Here is a 14,827-nt window from a genome sequence, read left to right as displayed (position 1 = left end):
TGAAACTCTGGGAGTAGATATGTTTCACAATTCAGAATTTTCCCCTGTATATTAAACAGTTGATTATACAGCTAGTGGAGTCTAGGCGAACACCTCCTAATTCAAGCATATCATTATTTCTGCAATGAAAATTATGCATATTTACTACATGAGATAAGGAAAGACTCTAAAAATCTTCAAGTCAATGCAGGTAAATCTTACCATCAAGTGAATTTGCTGTAAACTTTCCCAAAACTTTCAGTTTTCAAAATGTTTTGCAGTCTGTAATTGCATATAAAAGATTGTAACTTGTACTATAATGTATCCACGTTTTAAGTAGTAGTTTGTCCTTTAAAAGAATGAGACATGTTTGTACCTACTGAAATGGATAGTTAAGGCATATTTAGTAATAATACCATGTTATATTACTTGGCAATTGACCAAACAATATATATTATGCACAATTGTATTATTTTGCATTTATAAAAAAAGACTTCCATATTTTCATACATATATATGATAAAGGCATTTAAAGGAGCTTGGAAGGATACTGCTAAACTGATTAGTGGTCACTTTGGGCCTATCTGGTAGCCTAGGGTTAAGTCTCAGTGCTACCACTGCAAAGGCCGCTGCCATGGCCTGAGTTCAATCCCAGCCAGGGATCTAACCCCCATGGCACAGCCGATCTCTCCTGTTTCACCCATTGCTCCCCTGAGCTGTGTATTTCTGCCTGTTCTGCTCCCCATTCTGGCGGATTCTGGATTCCGGATTCTCTGGTGAATCCTCTCACCCACCACAGCTCTAGCCTACACCCCAGTTCTTGTATGCATAAATAAATAAACAAATAAATAAATAAACAAAACCTTTTTTAAAAAGGTGGTCACTTCTAAGGAGGAAGTGGGAGAAGTAACATAAGGGGCTTTTATATTTTTCTCTATATATTTCGGTATCTTTTGAGTCTTTTATGAAAAGTTCACCAATATTTGAGTAATAAAAATGGAGAAACTGGGCCTCCCCGGTGGCGCAGCGGTTGAGCGCTGGGTTGCGAAGCTGCGCGCGGCCTCTGCGGCGCCGGTTCGATCCCCGGCTGCTCCCCGGCCACCAGAGGAGGGTCCCACATGGCGCGCAGACCTCTCCTGCTGCCCGCTGCTCCCCTCAGCAGTGTGCTTCGGTCCTTCTGCCTGCTCTGCTCCCCGCTCTGGCTCTGGTGAATTCTCTCGCCCTCCCGCGCTTCTGACTGTACCCAGTGCATGTATAAACAAAACAAACAAACAAACCAGCAAACAAATAAATAAAGCATGCCTCTATAAAAAAAAAAAAAAAAAAAAAAAAATGGAGAAACTGCTTGGAAGTATAAATTGAAGGAGCTGTAAATTGAAGGAGATATAAATTGAAAACATGCTGTGAAGGAGCAGAGAAGTTTGTATTTAAATCAATGAACATAAGGAGCAATAGATGATACATGTTTTTAAGCAGAGTTTTAACAGTAGGCTCAGGAGAGAAGTAAGCTGGAACTATAAGGTTTGGATTTAAGTAGGGAAAGGAGAGATACCCCAGGATTAATTTGTGAAAAATGTCCACCTGAGTTCCAGCTTCAGGATCAGAACAGTAATATTCTCGATTACTGTATCCTGCATTTGTGGTTCATGAAGTGCCCAAGAGATGATCTGTGGTAACAATAGAAACGATCCTAAAGGGCTTCTGAGCCTCTGCCAGAGACCTTTAATGTTTCTGTGTCACGGAAAGCAAAGGAAGAGAGAATTTCATTAAGGAACTAACCAACAGAGTCAAGTGGCACTTCCGTTTTTGTCTCTGCCCTATCTATTCTCCAAACAGGAGCAGAAAAAATCTTTCAAATGCACAAAATGTCATTGGTTTTCCCAGGATCTTCCTAAGCGGAATTGGTGGGGAAGAGTTCTCAGTTCCTTTCTGGGAGTCTCACACTCCCTGGGGTCATATTTTTCTTCCCTTCCACGCTAAGAGAAGCTGGCTTGAGAAAATAGATGCTCACAAAGCAGATAGCAGCAGAAATGAAAAGCAGAGACTAACAGTATTTAAGTATCTAGATTCAGTTTCACTCTGGTATGCATAGCTCTAGCTCTCTCTCTCTCTTTTTAATTTCATAATCATAAACTTAACTCTGCAGTCCACTTAGACTTGGAAGGGGATAAGGAACATATGGAACTCAAAGGACTATAGGGAGAGCATAAAGATTATAGGATATTTTGAGCAGATGGAGATGAAGGGTGTTCTCCTGGTCTGGTGGTGAATATAAAACACAAGTCAAATTTATTAGATTTGTCCTCAGTCAGCAATGGTGATCTTCTTATTGGTCTTGACATTCCTGGACCCAAAGCGCTCCATGGCTTCCACAATATTCACACCCTCTTTCACCTTGCCAAAGACCACATGCCTGCCATCCAACCACTCAGGCTTGGCAGTGCAGATGAAAAACTGGGAACTGTTTGTGCTATGCCCAGCACTTGCTGTGAATTAGATACGGGGGATCTATACGCTTCCCAATAAAGTTCTCATAATCAAATTTCTTCCCATGGATGAACCTGGCACCAGAGCTACTATGGTGCATGAAGTAACCACTCGGGCATGTATATCCTGGAATAATCCTGTAAGAACACCTTTTAAACCACGTCCTTTCTCCTCATGGCTCAGAGCATGAAAGTTATCTGCTGTCTCGAACTCTGCAAAGAGCTCGAGAGAGACAAGGCATAAGGGAAAGCCATGTACAAAAGGATTAATTTAGTAAAGAAAAAAAAAAAAAAAAAGAACACAGAGGTATTGGGCCTCCCTAGTGGCTCAAGGTGTTAAGCACAGCACTATGAAGCTATCTGCAGCCTCTGCAGCATGAGTTCAATACTCGGCCAGCCAGGGAGCTACATACATGGTGCAACAGACCTCTCCTGTCTTTCCGGCTGCTTCCCTCAGCAGTGTATTTCAGTCAGTCTGCCTGTTCTGCTCATCACTCTGTTTCTGGTGAATCCTCTCACCCCCCATAGCTCTGGCCTGTACCCCAGTTCTTGTATGCATAAATAAATAAATCTGAAAAAAAAAAAAAAAAAGAACACAGAGGTGTTGATGATGGCTGCATGACTTGGGAGGTCTGGTAGGGTGGGTATCTGCAAACCTGCCATAGCTCTCTCTGACTTTGGTCACAACATTTTTGCCCTTGTTAGTTTGAGTTGATTTCTATCTCTTGGAGTCCAAGGAATCCTAAGTAATATACTCCCTCTCCCTGAATTCCCTAGAATATTTAATTGGGGCTCAAATTTTATCTTTGTTAGCTGCACATTTTGAATTGCTCTGGCAAGGTTTATGAGGATTTATGGGATCTTAAGTCTCTATCTTTGGCTTATCCAAACAAAGAATGCTATATAGTTGAAGGTGGAGGTAATGGGAGGTGACTTAAGGAGTCATTACATTAAAAAAAATTACTAGCTGAGAGTTTACTTGGGGATCTCACTATATAAGGTCACCTGTGATAAACAGAAATTCTTGATTTTTGGAGTTGTGGGAATTCTTCAATTTCCTCACATTTGACATATAGATTTTGGTATTTATCTTACTTATTGTTGCTTGCTGTACATCTTGATGCTAAAATGTTGAGAGCTCCTAAACCCAACTGAATACGTTGGCTATGTTTGAGAACAGTTGTTAACAATATGTCACAAGATGTCAAGTTCCCATAAGAAGGTTAAATAATCAGATGAGATTCTCAAGGAAAAGAAGTAGCACTGATCTGGAGGTTAAGTTCAAATTTGTAGATATTTCAGTGTGTGTGTGTGTGTGTGTGTGTGTGTGTCTTGAATTTAGAGTTGGGGTTAATTGGTTAAACTGCCAATCATATGATACCAGAGAATATTACAAAATGGATAACAGTCTTATGATTCTGAGAGCCACAGAGTACCTTTGGTCTCTTTAATCACTCAGGGCACCTAGGGAGCTTACATCGATGAAGGGGAAAGGAAATCCCAGAAGTGGTAATATTATTGATCTTTGTGTACAGTGATCTTGTGCAGAAATCTGGCAAACTGTAGCTTTATTAACCTCCCCTTGGTCTGTGACTCTTAGTATTAGGTGCTCAATATTAGATACTACGTTATTAATGATTCTACAAAATCTACATTAACTGCCCCTTCAGAATTCAGGAATGACAGGAATAGCCTTATATTCTAATGATCTGAAACTGTAGATAAAAATGAATGCCTGCCCTCCCAGAGCAGGAGGTTAAGTGTCCTCCTGGGTGCTAATGATGTGGTTTTAATGTCACAGCACAAATGTGGCCTCAGCAATTGGTTCTGAGTGATTAACCACTGTCAGTCCTTTTGATTCAAAGTATTCCAAAGCCCATGTCATTACCATTGGCAGATATTTCCCAAAACTCAATTGACTGAAATACATAAGGAAACAAAAAACTGAAAATAATCATAATAAAATAGAACCCAAATCTACAATAATAAGTTCAGCCATTTGGTTTTCTTGGAATTAATTCATCTGGCAAATCCATTGGGAAACCTGATGTATTATTTAGAGTTTTTAATAACCATTGGGGTGACTGTTAACATCTGCTTTGGATATTTTCCATTTTAGAATATCCACACTTTGTGGAACATAACTTTCTGTGGAGGGATCCAAGTCACATCCTGAAGAAAAAATAATTTTGCTAGTAGGTTTATCTCTGTGAAGAAGGGGTAAATTTTGATTCAAATGGAGAACCAGACTAGGTACCTTAAATTTTAAAATAGGGAAAAATGTCTAGACATTACTAGCTGTGTAAGTGTGTTCTCATACAGTAGTTTGGTAGAGATGGTTCTCTCTGACTTGTGAGACTGCACATCTCATCCCATATCCATGCCAGGAAATGTCAAGATGATAACTTGAAATCGTAAGAGTATTTACAACAGTGGTTTCAATGAGGGTGATTTTGTCCCCTAGGGGCAAATTTCAAGACATATTTTGTTGTCATATCTGCGGGGTTACTACTGACATCTAGTGGGTAGAAGCCAAGAATGCTGCTCAATAGTCCGCAATGCAAAGAATAACCTCTCCATAACCTCTCCATAACAAAGAACTACCTAGTTCCAAACATCAAGAGTGCTGACACAATGGGGGGGAAAGGGGGAGAGGAAGGACTAGGGTCAAAATAAGGGGGGGTGTGCAATTGTATGGGTAATATAATGAAAATGAAAATGCATACATTGTGCAAAAATGAAAAATGGTGTAAGAATTATATAAAATAAAATATTTTTTTTTAAAAAAAGAATGCTGAGGCTGAGAAGCCCTGATTTATATCACAGAAATGGGCAGACAAGACAGGTCTCAACTTTTTTTTTTTGTAGAGCCAGTTTACTAGTCATTAACCCTTAAAATGAATTCTTTTCTTTTTTTTTTAAAGATTTATTTATTTATTGCCTAGAAGAACTGGGGTGTAGGCCAGAGGTGCGGGGATGTGGTGGGGGGGGAGGGATGTGTGTGAGAGAATTCATCAGAGACAGAGTGGGGAGCAGAACAGACGGATTGACTGAAATATACTGGTAAGGGGAGCAGTGGGTGAGACGGGAGAGGTCTGCTGGGCCATATGTGGGTTAGCTTCCTGGGCAGGGATCAAATTCAAGGCTATAGCAGTGATAATGCTGAGACATAACCCTGAGGCCAACAGGGAGGGCCTAAAATGAATTCTTACATCTTCATCATGTACAATCTCTAATCCCTAACAGTATCTCCCTGAGAGAAGTGATATGTGTGGAAGACAGAAACCCATGTTTCTTCCAGGTAATTCATATAGAGCATGGCCTGGCAAATTTTTTCTGTGAAGGGCAGAAAGTAATATTTTAGGCTTTGCAATCACATGGTTTCTGTTGCAATTACTTATTTCTGACATTATAGTGTGAAACCATTAGTAGACGGCATCTAAAACAATGAACATGAGTATGCTCCAATAAAACTTTATTTTCAAAAGAAGATGATAGCTTGCTGACCTCTGCCTTATTAATTTTACCCCATCTTAGACCTGCCTTCACTAAGACCTTATTCTGAAACCAAACCTTCACTTTTTATTAATTTATAAGAAATTACCAGGTTATCTTTGCTGCAACATAGGGTATAAAAAGAAGTCAGTGAGAACATTTTCCATAGAGTGACCTAAGTGCTTTATTCTTAAGGTCCCATAAGGAAATTCTTTTAAAATGCTTGGCTCCCTACTCTGGATGTTTAGTTTTCTTTTCTGATTTTACTTTCTATATGAGGAAACTCAATTCTCTGTTTGATATTTACCTATATTAGTATTTCTAATTTGCCCAATAAAAATCAATGTTTGGTGCTGTAGATAAGAGCTTTTTTTTTTAAAGATTTATTTATTTATGCTACAAGAACTGGGGTACAGGCCAAAGGTGTGTGGGGGGTGAGAGAATTCACCAGAGACAGCGTGGGGAGCAGAATAGGCAGACTGAGTGAAAATACACTGCTGAGGGAAGTAGCGGGTGAGACAGGAGAGGGTCTGCTGTGCCATGTGGGTTGCTCCCTGGCTGGCAGGGGATCGAACTCGTGCTGCAGTGGCTGTGGATAGCTTCATAGGTTGCATCTTAACCCCTTGCGCCACCAGGGAGGCCCTGATAAGGGCTTTTTAAACTTTATGTATATAGGGGTCATCTGGGGAATCTTATTAAGAGACAAAATCTGATCCAAGTGGCCTGGGGTAGAGCTGAGACTTCGTTTTTGACAAGTCCCCAGGTAATGTCATGCTGTTGGACCACAATTTAAGTAGCAAAGTCTGAGACTATAAATATTTTGGTAACAAATGCTCTCCAGATAATTCTTAAAACTGAATTGTACCTCAGTTACAGTTTTCCTTATAAGTTTCATGCTTGTGTTCTGCTTTTTTCATGGTTTTGTTTTCTCCTTTAATCTATAATTGGAAATTTCATCAGGTATGTTCATGCTTTAACTCCCTTACATACTTTACATACTTTGGAGGGGGTGAGATGTGAGATAAAAATGAATCTAAGGTGGATAACTTGAATGGACACTCTTAACAATTGTGAAATGTTTAGTCTGATATTACTGATCAGTTGTACAACTAATTCGTATCTAACAACTAACTAGATTAATTTTATCATTTCTTCAGGTTAGGATTTTTCTATGCTTTTAAATTTGATCATATTAAATTTGAAGTTAGGGAATGTCTGCCTTATCATAAATCTGTTTAAGCTTTAAAAACAAAAAAAAGGCCTCGCTGGTGGCACAAGTGGTTAAACACCGCACTATGAAGCAATCCGCAGCCTCTGCAGCACCAGTTCTATCCCCCAGCCAGCCAGGGAGAAACCCACATGGAGAGCAGACCTCTCTTATCTCGCCCAATGCTCCCCTCAGCAGTGTATTTCAGTTAATCTGCCTGTTCTGTTCCCCACTCTGTCTATAGTGGATCCCCTCTCCATCTCTGGCCTGCACCCCAGCTCTTGCATGCATAAATAAATCTTTAAAAAAAAAGACCCTTCCCTTTTCAGCTGTGGCTGATTTTCTGGGTCAATATATGTAAAAAGGTCCTCAGGATGCCAGTGACTTAGATTTGTATTTCTAATCGTGTCCATCATAAAATTCCATAGACTGAAGTTTAAACGACAGTGCTGTTCCTTCAAGTGAACTTTAGAAGGCTGATGAATGACCAACGAGAACCTGAGGACTTCCGAGGGCCCCTCCAGATTCTACTACCTGCTCAGAGCCCGGAAGCTCCAATCACCGTGGCCCCGCTCTACTTCCGGCACTGGCTCCGCCCCCAGCCCCTTGCAATGCATTATGGGAGGCCCCCCCCCCATTTGGACGAAGCCCTCCGGGCAAGAAGTACCTCAGGAGACCTGAATGACTAGATTTAAATGAACTTTTAATAAGTCTGCTCCTTCCATTGGTATTAAGAAATTAGCAGTTTTCATACCCGTTTTGACGTGAGGCCTCAAAGATTAATGACAAGTTACGCCGTTTCCCGGGAAGGATACCCCAGTAGTAACTTTTTTGCTCCTTACTCAGTGGAACTTAAGCATTAAAATGCCGGACGCGCGCGCCCTCGCAGCCTTGCTGCTGTGTCCCCAAGACGCCCTTAGCCTGGGCAAGACGCCCTTAGCCTGGGCAAGACGCGGCAAAGGCATGGACGGACTGAGTTGAGCAATGGAGGATGGACCTTCCTGCTCCCTGCGAAGTGTCAGTCACGGGGTGAGCCGCTCCTTCAGCCTTTGGCTTTTCTGCGGCGTTTCCTAGAGTTGTGAGCAAAAACAGAGAGGAGAAGCCGCCTGCACCAACCTTGTGGGATCAGGCGTGTCCCGGGCTGTCAGGCCGTGTCTGGTGTCCAGCGGCGGAGGGCGGCCCACTCTGCTCTTGGAGCCTGGTAACTATGTTAAATTTCCTTTGTCACTAGGTGGCAGAATATAATTAAGATGTCAGAATTTCCCCCGTCACATTGGAAGGTGTTTCCAGTTCCTTCCTAATGAGCTTCTTTCATTACTTTGCAGTATTTGCTAATGCTCCTTAGGGCTGAAATAAAATTTCCTTCTGCAGGCATGTCCTGTACTTGAATAGGATTTTACGTTTTATTTTATTTTTTAAAATTTAATTGAGTTAGTCTTAGGGGGAAACATCCATAACAACAAAGAACATTCTTTCTCTTCCTGAGGGCTACTGTTTGAGCAATCCTAGCTTCTTATTTTTACTTATTGCTTTGTTAATTTTTTGAAACAAATCCCAGACATTGTATCCCTTCAGTTGTGTACATTTCAGGGTGTATCTCCAAAATGATGAGGACTCTTGATTGTGTGCAGTTTTTTTTTTTTTTTTTTTTTTTTTAAAGATTTATTTATTTATTTATACAAGTACTGGGTACAGTCAGAAGCGCGGGAGGGTGAGAGAATTCACCAGAGCCAGAGCTTGGAACAGAACAGGCAGACTGATGATACACTGCTGAGGGGAGCAGCGGGCGGCAGGAGAGGTCTGCGCACCATGTAGGACCCTCCTCCAGTGGCCGGGGAGCAGCCGGGGATCGAACCGGCGCTGCAGAGGCTGCGGGCAGCTTCGCAACCCAGCGCTCAACCGCTGTGCCACTGGGGAGGCGATATGCAGTTTTTTTTTTTTTTTTTAAAGATTTATTTATTTATGCATACAAGAGCTGCGGTACAGGGCAGAGATGGGAGCCGGGTGGGGGTGAGAGGACTCACCAGAGACAGAGTGGGGAACAGAACAGGCAGACTAACTGAAATATACTGCTGAGGGGAGCAGCGGGAGAGACAGGAGAGGTCTGCTGAGCCATGTGGGTTGCTCCCTGGCTGGCCGGGGATCGAACTTGTGCTGCAGAGGCTTCAGAATTGCTTCATAGTGTGGTGCTTAACCCCTTGCGCCACCAAGGAGGCCTGATTCTGTGCAGTTTTAATGATTAACCCAATTAAATAATGAGATATATTTCTGTGGATCATAGTTTAGTAATATGCATAGCTAACCACAGGGACCCAGCTTTGCAGGGGTTGGGTGTGGTCTGAACTGGAGTTGGCCAGTTTCCCTTTCTGGAATCTGGGGTTTATTCTGCTGGAGACCAATGTGGATCTTCTTTCATCCCTCAGAAGAGTATGCAGAGTTTAATGAATAGAATGCAGAGTTTAAATGAACAGAAAGCAATAGACCAAACGTGGTTTGCATATTCAAGTTGAGAGTCTCTTCCACTGTCAGTCTTTTTTCAGTCATTAGCAGGACAGTGTTGGCCTCAATCTCCTGTGGCTAGGAGCCCTCACATCTGGGGTCTCAGTCTGGGCCTCCATTTCCTGCCCTATCAGCGTCAGTATCAGCTCTCCTGCTGCTTCATTTCCTCCTGGCTAGCACTGACCTAATGTACCCTCTCCCCTCCTGTGCTCTAGCAAGGCTGGTTATACTTTTTTTTTGCAAAGCTTGCTGAGTTTTGCTCTCTCTTCACTTCCTCCTTTCACACTACCACTGTTATATGAAGGCCTCAGTTGATTCACCTTTCCGCTGTGCTAATAAGACAAACTTGGTTGCTCTGTCTCACTTCTTCTTTTTCATTTCCACTTCCTCATATACTAGATATTTGCCACAGTCAGGGACTGCATTTTATGTTGGGGGACACAAAAATAAAAGAAACAGAAACCTGCTTTGAAAAGCTCACAGCCTGACTGGGGGCAAGGTGAGCAGGGGAGATGGAGCATAAATGAATGCAATGCAACATATGTGCCAGGAAAAAGTGGAGGCACAGGTGATGTGGGAACATAGATGCAGAGTGGGCTTATTTGTCTGGGGAGTCGGAAAAGGCTCACCTAGTGTAAGATTTTCATTTTTGTATTTATTTTAACTTGGATCAGGTTATAAATTCATATACTTTATATATATATATGAAAATAATAAATATATCTATCCCCCCCACCCTCATTATCCTTCTGCCAATTCCCATGTTCTCTAAAGGTAACTACTTGTATTAATTTCTTGCATGTCTGTTTGTTGTTTCAGAATTTCAATAAACAACATAAATAAACATCAATAAACAACATAAATCTATCTTAAAAAAATCTTAAATCCTTTTGGAAACAAGGAGGGGCATAAATAGAAAAAAATCAGAAACTGTATTAGGTGCTTTGCACAATAAATCCCTAATCCTCATAACAACCTTACAAGATAGATACTTTTCTTTTTATTTTTCTTCTTCTTTTTGTTTTAAACAATTGATGACACTGAAGTTTGGAGAGATCCTTGTAAAGATAGTATAGAAAGAATATCTGAGAAAGAAACTGAACTCAGAAAGGAACAATTACATAAATTTTTCCCAATGGCTAATATACATATATAGTAACTACAGACAATGTAAGATCATTACTATCATGTGATTTTGGTGTTAATACAATAATTCACCTAACATATCCAGAGTCTACCATGTCAGGCACTGTAGAAGGTGATGAGGATACAATAACAAATGGAATGTAGTCCTTGACCCTTCATTCCTCCTGTGGGAGTTAATTTGCAGGTCTTCCCAGTCTGGACCTTCTTCATCTTTTGTGGCCTGAGGAATATCTCGTCTGTTCATCCCATGCTGGTTTATGACCAGTTTGTTTTGTATCAGACTCATAGTGCATATATGGTTAACAAGTAGTTGCCTCTTACAATGTTGTTTTGAAGTTTATATCTGGAATCAGTGGCAGAGAGTAGAGAGACTAATTTTTCATACCTACTTTGTGGGCAAAAGGGAGAAATGAAGGGAAGCAAGTCATTTATTTGTCATATCTGAACTAGATGTCCAAAATAATGAGTTTCTCTTTGCAGTTGTTATAAATGATAGCGGTTATGTTTTGTTACTCAAACTCAACATTTCTTAAATCACTGTAAAAGTTATTCCCCTTTTGGGAAATCCTGGAGTAAATAAATCCATTTAACTTGGTTAGTCGTGTTCTCAGACATATTTTTTGTCCAAGGAATCTTGTCTCTTCTTCATTGCTGGTTGCATAATTCATGGCAATGCTGGGTATTTCGCTTTGCCCCATTTCTGTAAATATGTCTACCAGCACCTCCTATGAGTACCTTTGAGTGTTATTGTAGTGGCTTTGTTGGGAAGAAAATCTCTGGGCTGAATGCTAGTCTGTTCTACAGAATTCCTTTATTTATTTATTTATTTATTTATTTATTTATTTATTTATAAAGATTTATTTACTTATTTATACAAGCACTGAGTACAGTCAGAAGCACGGGAGGGTGAGAGAATCCACCAGAGTCAGAGCAGGGAGCAGAACAGGCAGAAGGACGAAGTACACTGCTGAGGGGAGCAGCGGGCAGCAGGAGAGGTCTGTCGCGCTATGTGGGACCCTCGCTGGTGGCCAGGCATTGAACCGGCGCTACAGAGGCTGCGGGCAGCTTCGCAGCCCAGTGCTCAACTGCTGCACCATCAGGGAGGCCCAACAGAAGTCCTTTATTTAATAATTTTTTCCTCATTCTTGTGATCTAAAATTCTCCTTACTATGGAAATAAGGGGGAAGGGAAGATCAATGAATTATGGTGGATGCTTACTGGTGCTTTGTAGAGGATTATAATTACCCCTAAAACATAACAGTGTCATAAATCAATTGTTATGTTAAAACATAACAATGTCATAAATCAGTGTCATGAATAAACAATTAAAAAATAAAAAGTATCCTCTTGTTGCCACAACTGGAGTAGAAAATGTCACTTGTGTCTACCTGGAATTTTACCGTTTAACTTTTTCAAGACCATTCACAAATGAGTTCTTGCATCTCTGGTGTGTATTAGAAGGTGGTTCCGTTCATTCTGTTTGTTGGCTAAAAGCCATGCTAATTTAATTAAAAAAAAACTTCCTCTAAGAAATTAATCCTCACATGGCTGTTGCCTCATGGGAAATGCATTTGAACTGCTGGGCAGGTTTCTGTTTACTTGTGTCTTTGGCCATGGGGAGCGAGGTGGTGGCAGTTACTCATGGTGTAGTCGTGGAAGGAGTATTGTATTTGAGGTCACTGGCTCTGGGTGCAAGTTCTGGTACCGTTGCTTGGGTGCTATGTAAACTTGAACCAATTGCTTACAGTCTGAACATCAGTAAGTTCAACTATAAAATGATGACTATAATAGCAATTGTCATCTCTCTACTTTAGGGAGTTGTTGAGAGGACCAAAAGGGATCATATATTGACGCACCCTTGCAAAATTAAGTTATTATTAGATGTCTGGATTTACAACCTTCCTTTCTGGTTTTCCCATTGCTTTTGTCCTATAGGTTGAAAACAGTCAGAATGAATATCAGCAGTGGGGGACATGCAAAAGAGACTACAAGGAAGGTGGTGAGGAAGCATGGAAAGAAATGCGGTGTGGCATATTGCAGAGTCTGGGCCTGGGAGTCTGACACATCTGGGTTTTGATTCCTTTTTTAGTTTAGCTGCTCTGTGAACTTTAGGCAGATTACCTAACTTCACTTCATCTTTAAAAGAAGGCTAATAATCCTTACCTCTCAGCATTTTTGTTGTGAAGTTGAAATAAACTAGCCTACGTAAGGCAACCAGCTGCTCTTAGCTCATTTTCCTTGTTCCCTTAACCAAAGAAGCACCACCCAGGGTAGAGGTCCAGAGTTAGGTTATCAGGTAACAAAGTGTGGAGGGCAGAGACAGGGTAGCCAGGGACCAAGGAACTGGATGGGGGAGGGAGAGGAGGGCCAGGATCCAGTAAATCACATGGCTGTATCTAGTCAGAAGTTGGTCTGCGTGGGTTACATTTCATTGAATTTTTGTCCTTTTGAAGGTTCAGAACAGCCTCTCACTAACCTCTCACCCAGTCCTTTCTGCAACTCCAAATGGCATCGCTGGGGTCTCTTTAGATGGTGTAGCCTGACCAGTCTCACAAGTTTAGACCTCACAGCCAGAGGAAGTGAAGTCAAAGGGCCGTATCTAGCAGGTGCACCTGCCTGGGGATAAAAAGTTTGTACCAGCTACATCCTTCCTTCTTGCTCTCCTTTTACTTTTTCATTTTTTATTTTTTAATTTTTAAAAATATTTTTAGTTTCTTTTTTTTTGAGGTAGATTTTTTTTTAAAGATTTATTTCATTTATACAAGAACTGGGGTACAGGCCAGACATGCAGGAGGCAAGAGGATTCACCAGAGACAGAGCGGGAAGCAGAACAGGCAGATGGACTGGAAGCACTGCTGAGGGGAGCAGCGGGTGAGACAGGAGAGATCTGCTGTGCCATGTGGGTTTCTCCCTGGCCGGCCTGGAATCGAATCCATGGTGTGAAGGCTGCAGACAGCTTCACAGCAGTGCGCTCAACCTGCTGTGCCACTGGGAGGCCTTCTTTTACTTTTTTAAAATTTCCTTATACTGACACACATCTTGATTTTTAAATGTTATTTTGCATCTGCTAGTCTGCTCTAAATGATATGTAATTGCAATCTGTGACCTCCGAGGCTCCTTGTCATCTCATGATGCTGGGGCCAAAAGTCAAGCAGAGTTTGACAGCTGCTTCTGAGCCATCTTGGACTGTTGCCATCACAGAAGTTAATATCATCCATTTTGGAGACTACCACTTATCAATTGTGTGGCGATACCACCGGCCTCCAAAAATCACTAAAATTGTACCAAAAAACATGCATCTGACTCCTTGGAGAATCACTCATCTTCTCTGTGGAGACACTGCTAACATCTAGAAACATGAACATGGTACAAAGCATGTGTGTTTGACCTGTGGTGATCACTCACTGGCACCGCCATGTTGAGGAGTACAAAGATATTCAGGTGCCTGAGGCCATACAAAAACCTGAATCTCTTCCTTTCTTTGATGCTTAACTGGAATGTTTAGGTATGTTGTTTTGTGTTCATTTATTCAGCAAGCATTTGCCCAGTGCTTTCTAATACTCTGAAATTTATGGAATTAGGATTTTTTGTGGGTCAGATTGTAGAATGGCAGTGATTTCATAGAATTTGACTGAACACGTGATAGAAGCCATGCCAGGAGCTAGAGATGCAAAGAGATGAAACAGCTTCTGGGCTAGAAGGGTTTAAAGAATTTAGGGATGAGGCAGACACAGATAGAGGGAACACAAGTGACTCTGGTTTAGTACAGATGTTCACAGGACAGCATGTGGTACACCCCTAAGAGGGAAGGACTAAAGGGAAAGCTTCCCAGAGAGTTCAGCTGAGCTTTTGTATATGGAGAGAGTTTTTTTTTGTAAAGTTCTCAAAATTGACAAGCCATCCTGGGGATAAACAGTGTGGTGGCTTTTTGCTATGCCAATTTAGCTTAAGGCCTATCCAGCACAACATATCCTTTATTTTATACCACTCATCATGGCTCTGCTTTTCTGATTAT

At 41.3% G+C, this 14,827-nt stretch overlaps 1 pseudogene; it reads right to left on the bottom strand.

Moving 5' to 3' along the window:
• Window positions 1–2,240: 2,240 nt before the first annotated feature.
• On the bottom strand, window positions 2,241–7,784 carry LOC119231423 (peptidyl-prolyl cis-trans isomerase A-like; annotated as a pseudogene).
• Between the last annotated feature and the right edge of the window lie 7,043 nt (window positions 7,785–14,827).

This window comes from Talpa occidentalis, unplaced genomic scaffold, assembly GCF_014898055.3.
Source record: "Talpa occidentalis isolate TD23 unplaced genomic scaffold, MPIMG_talOcc4v2.1 talOcc4.7, whole genome shotgun sequence".
Taxonomy (NCBI): Eukaryota; Metazoa; Chordata; class Mammalia; order Eulipotyphla; family Talpidae; genus Talpa; species Talpa occidentalis.
Note: the sequence above shows the minus strand (reverse complement) of the source record. Positions and strands in the feature narration are given on the sequence as shown.